The 5,971-nt window shown below is 42.1% G+C and overlaps 1 long non-coding RNA gene across 1 annotated transcript; it reads right to left on the bottom strand.

Moving 5' to 3' along the window:
- Positions 1-1,435: 1,435 nt before the first annotated feature.
- Positions 1,436-5,081, bottom strand: LOC116969666. Its single transcript, XR_004410889.1, has 2 exons — positions 4,935-5,081; positions 1,436-1,521 (listed from the first exon to the last, which is right to left on the bottom strand). It is a non-coding gene; the product is annotated as an uncharacterized LOC116969666 (long non-coding RNA).
- Positions 5,082-5,971: the final 890 nt, after the last annotated feature.

Genomic DNA, 5,971 nt, shown 5'->3' with positions numbered 1-5,971 from the left:
GTTGGTCGGGGTGGGACTAGCGTAGATGGGGCATGTTGGTCGGGGTGGGACTAGCGTAGATGGGGCATGTTGGTCGGGGTGGGACTAGCGTACATGGGGCATGGAAAAAGTCGCCTCTCCGTGTCGGAGGCGACCAAAATAGTTTCCCCCTTACCCCCCCCCCCCCCACACAAGACACACAGAGAGACACCAAAAACACACATTAGGACACACTAAAAAATAAAGAAACGTTGAAAAAACCAACACGTTGCTGGCAGGGCTGCCGGCTTGCAGCGCCCCCACCGACCTTGAAACTGTTCCTAATTATGAACCAGTATCGCCACTCTGACAGCCCAAGAATCGGTCAGCACTAAAAGGTGCACTGACCCCCACCCTGATCGACTACCCCAGGTAACATCCCGGTGAATCTCCTCTGCACCCTCCTATAATGTGGTGATCAGAACTAATCAGATCTCAGCTGGAGTACTGGATGTAAAATCAGAGCATCACCTCCTGACGTATATAATGCCCTGACTGATGAAGGGCAGTATCCCATATGCATTCCTATTGACATCGCTCACCTGCATCTCAGGTCTCCGTGTTCCTCAGTACCCCCAAGACCTATTAATGGTATGTGTCCTAACCTCATTAGTGCTCCCAAATTGCATAACCATATTAATTTGTATTAAACACTATCTGCCATTTTCAGCCCATGTCATCGCCATCGATATCTCACGACTAGCTTTCACACCTTCAATAACTCAATAACCAGTCTTCATGTCATCTGTGAACCGATGAAGGCAAGCATACCAATGCCTTCTTTACCACTCTAGCCTCTCATGGTGCCACTTTTGGTGCGGGGGTTATGGATTTGGGTCCAGAGATCCCTGCACGTCAATGTTATTAAAGGTGTTGCCATTATCTGTATTCTTTTCTTTTACATTCAACCAACTTGCTTGCAAAAAATGATGATACACACAAAATGGTGGCAGTTAGGCTGCATCTCTGGAGAAAAGGAATAGGTGACGTTTCAAATTGAAACCCTTCATCAGACCTTGCTTGGAGTAAACTGTATCTGCCATTTCTTTGCACATTTCAGTAACTGATCCTACTTTCATTTACCTGGTAACAGCCTTTCTCAATCAATCAAGTTCCTGTCTAATACCATCAAAATCAGCCTTTCACCAATTTAGATTTAATATATTAGTGCACCCTCTTTCCACAACTATTTTTAAATTAATAGAATTATGGTCACAGCTCTCAAAGTGTACCCCCACTGATATTTCAGTAATTTGCCAAGAGGAGGTTGAGTGTTGCCTTTATGGATGTGGAGAGTATCCATACTCATCCTTTCCTTAATGTGGTTCTCACCTGAATCTATATTCTTACCTGAGTAGGGACCACTTCTCCTTGGATAATGTTGAGGATGGCAATATAACAGTGGTTAGTTTGCCTGTCTCTGCCAGTGGACACCATCACATTCTTTGGTTGCAACAGTCTTCGCATGACATCCAGGACTGTAGTTTTACGTATACTTGCCACCTGAGGACAAAACATGCGCTAGTTTTAAAAATTAGAGAGTTGTAATTATCTATCCCTCCCTTTGAACAAAAGTAGCATAGAATCAGTGAACAGAATTAGAGCCAAAACTAACTAGATTCTCATTAAATAAGGCAAACATATCTGGTATTGGTTTTTGATGGTTTATCATTGTCATGTACAGTGCCCTCCATAATGTTTGGGACAAAGACCCATCATTTATTTATTTGCCTCTGTACACCACAATTTGAGATTTGTAATAGTAAAAAATCACATGATTAAAATGCATATTGTCAGATTTTATTAAAAGACCATCTTTATACATGTTGGTTTCACCATGTAGAAATTACAGCTTAGTTTAAACATAGTCCCCTCATTTCAGGGCACCATAATGTTTGGGACATAAGGCTTCACAGGTGTTTGTAATTGCCCAGGTGTGTTTAAATGCCTCCTTAAAGCAGGTAGAGAGCTCTCAGCACCGAGTCTTTCCTCCAGTCTTTCCATCACATTTGGAAACTTTTATTACTGTTTATCAACATGAGGACCAAAGTTTTATTACTGTTTATCAACATGAGGACCCATTATAAGACTGAGAAACAAGATGACAACTGTTAGAGACATCAAGCAAACCTTAGGCTTACCAAAATCAACTGTTTGAAACATCATTAAGAAGAAAGAGAGCACTGGTGAGCTCACTAATCGCAAAGGGACTGGCAGGCCAAGGAAGACCTCCACAGCTAATGACAGATTAATTCTCTATATAATTAAGAAAAATCCCCAAACACCTGTCCGACAGATCAGAACCACTCTTCAGGAGTCAGGTGTGGATTTATCAATGACCACTGTCCGCAGAAGACTTCGTGAACAGAAATACAGAGGCTACACTGCAAGATGAAACCACTGGTTAGCCACAAAAATAGGATGGCCATGTTACAGTTTGCCAAGAAGTACTTAAAAGAGCAACTACAGTTCTGGAAAAAGGTCTTGTGGACAGATGAGACGAAGATTAACTTATCAGAGAGATGGCAAGAATGAAGTATGGAGGAGAGAAGGAACTGCCCAAGATCCAAAGCATAACACCTCATCTGTGAAACACGGTGGTGGGGGTGTTATGGCCTGGGAAAACTGGCTGCTGAAGGTACTGGCTCACTTATCTTCATTGATGATACAACTGCTGATGGTAGTAGCATAATGAATTCTGAAGTGTATAGACACATCCTATCTGCTCATGTTCAAACAAATGCCTCAAAACTCATTGGGCGGCGGTTCATTCTACAGCAAGACAATGATCTTGAACATACTGCTAAAGTATCAAAGGAATTTTTCAAAGCTAAAAAATGGTCAATTCTTGAGTGGCTGTCAATCACCCGATCTGAACCCAATTGAGCATGCCTTTTATATGCTGAAGAGAAAACTGAAGGGGACTAGCCCCCAAAACAAGCATGAGCTAAAGATGGCTGCAATACAGGCCTGGCAGAGCATCACCAGAGAAGACACCCAGCAACTGGTGATGTCCATGTATCGCAGACTTCAAGCAGTCATTGCATGCAAAGGATATGCAACAAAATACTAAACATGACTACTTTCATTTACATGACATTGCTGTGTCCCAAACATTATGGTGCCCTGAAGTTGGGGGACTATGTATAAACACTGCTGTAATTTCTATATGGTGAAACCAAAATGTATAAAAATGGCCTTTATTAAAATCTGACAATGTGCACTTAAACCACATGTGATTTTTTTCAATTACAAATCTCAAATTGTGGAGTATAGGGGCAAATAAATAAATGATGGGTCTTTATCCCAAACATTATTAGGAAAAGGGGAGATGGAAAAGTAGGCATGCAGGTGCAGCAGGCAGTGAAGAAAGCGAATGGTATGTTAGCATTCATAGCAAAAGGATTTGAGTATAGGAGCAGGGAGGTTCTACTGCAGTTGTACAGGGTCTTGGTGAGACCACACCTGGAGTATTGCGTACAGTTTTGGTCTCCTAATCTGATTAAGTACATTAATTGCCATAGAGGGAGTGCAGAGAAGGTTCACCAGACTGATTCCTGGGATGTCAGGACTTTCATATGAAGAAAGACTGGATAGACTCAGCTTATACTCGTTAGAATTTAGGAGATTGAGGGGGGATCTTATAGAAACTTACAACATTCTTAAGGGATTGGACAGGCTAGATGCAGGAAGATTGTTCCCGATGTTGGGGAAGTCCAGGACAAGGGGTCACAGCTTAAGGATAAGGGGGAAATCCTTTAAGACCGAGATGAGAAAAACATTTTTCACACAGAGAATGGCGAATCTCTGGAACTCTCTGCCACAGAAGGTAGTTGAGGCCAGTTCATTTAGTTGAGGCCAGTTGATTGGCTATATTTAAGAGGGAGTTAGATGTGGCCCTTGTGGCTAAAGGGATCAGGGGGTATGGAGAGAAGGCAGGTACGGGATACTGAGTTGGATGATCAGCCATGATCATATTGAATGGCGGTGCAGGCTCGAAGGGCCGAATGGCCTACTCCTGCACCTATTTTCTATGTATCTATGTATTATGGAGGGCACGGTATATTGAGATACAGTGGACTGCTATGTTTGCGCACTATCTGATCAAGTCATATTAGTACTAGCAAGACATAAACAAGGACAACAGGCAACACAAATACCAGAGTACATGCATTAAGGTGTTAGAGTTACAATGACACTTCCAAGGTCCACAATGAGATAGGTTGGAAGATCAGTACTGCACCCTATCTTATGGGAGGACCATTCACTAGTCTGATATTGTCATAGCTTACACGGTTACCATTTGCTATCAGGATTGCTTGAACATAACCTATATAAATGCATCAACAAGCCCCTCAGACCACCATCTTAATCAGAAGTAGGATGAGCACAGAAATAGTCCAGCTCAGTGGCACAGCTGGTAAAACAGCTGCCTTGCAGCACTAGTGATTCAAGGTCGATCCTGACCTCGGGTGCTGTCTGTGTGGAGTTTGCATGTTCTCATCGGTTTAAGATGAAGGGGGAAAGATTTTATAGGAATCTGAGGGGTCACTTTTTCACACAAAAGGTAGGTGTATGGAACAAGCTTCTGGAGGAGGTAGTTGAGACAGGGATTATCGCTATGTTTAAGATGCAATTAGACAGGCACATGGACAGGACAGGTTTAGAGGGACGCTGGGCTAAACGCAGGCAAGTGGGACTAGTGTAGATGGGACACATTGGTTTGTGTGGGCAAGTTGGGCCAAAGGGCTTGTTTCCACACTGTATGATTCTACGACTCTAAACCAGTGATCTTCTCAGAATAGTGGAGCACATTGGCCCTCGAAGATACAAACCACTACAATGTTTCATGACAAACAAATTAATTGTTGTTACATCAAAACATAATTTAAGACATAACACGAATCACCACGTACTGATTGATCTGTCGTAAGCGGAGAAAAGCCAGTCATGAGAAAATGAAGCCTTGGAGTGGGAATAAGGGAAGCAATCAGTCCAATTAGATCATTATTCATATAGCCTGGGTACCGGAGTGTGGTGGTACTTGCAGACATGATTGTGGATACCAATGAAAACAAATCACAAAACAAAGTCATACTGCAGCTAAAATCAATATATCCTCTATCATTAAAACTCATCAACACACTAGTTGAGTAAACCTAAACAGAAGCTGATCAAAGCTTTGGTGCTGGGAAGCAATAAATGGAAGCATAATTTATCAGTACAAACCCAAGAAAAGAATTAGCTTGATCAGATCAAGGCTGCAAGATAATTCCAGCTGCCCATAAAACTGCATTTCAACATTAGATTACCCTCCATGAGAGCCCCTTCCCCGAGCTGTGCTTCCCACATTATAATGCCAAAGAACTAATGTATTAGCCGTGCTTCCGATTACTTTTTCTTCTGACCCAAAAGGCCAGCAGCCGAAACGTTAAGCTGGGAAAGTCGGTGGGTGGCAGCAGTAACAATAGCAATAGACAATATACAATAGGTGCAGGAGTAAGCCATTCATTCGGCTCTTCGAGCCAGCATCGCCTGTCATGGAGGGACATTGTATAAACACAGCTGTAATTTCTACATGGTGAAAATGTATAAAAATACCATTTAATAAAACCTGACAATGCGCACTTTAACCACACTTGATTTTTTCTATTACAAATCTCAAATTGTGGAGTACAGAGTCAAATAAATAAATGATGGGTCTTTGTCCCAAACATTTTGGAGGGCACTATGTGTGTGTATATATGTATATATGTGTGTGTGCATGTATTTGTGATCATGTGTACGTATACACACACTGAACTTTTTTTTCTCTCGTTTATTATATTGTTTAGTGTACTATGTTTATATATTCTGTTGTGCTGCAGCAAGTAAGAATGTCATTGTTCTATCTGGGACATAATGACTATTCAGGACTGGGGGGAAGTGGCAGACAGTGCAAGGGCTGCAGTAC

This window comes from Amblyraja radiata, unplaced genomic scaffold, assembly GCF_010909765.2.
Source record: "Amblyraja radiata isolate CabotCenter1 unplaced genomic scaffold, sAmbRad1.1.pri S98, whole genome shotgun sequence".
Lineage (NCBI taxonomy): Eukaryota > Metazoa > Chordata > Chondrichthyes > Rajiformes > Rajidae > Amblyraja > Amblyraja radiata.
Note: the sequence above shows the minus strand (reverse complement) of the source record. Positions and strands in the feature narration are given on the sequence as shown.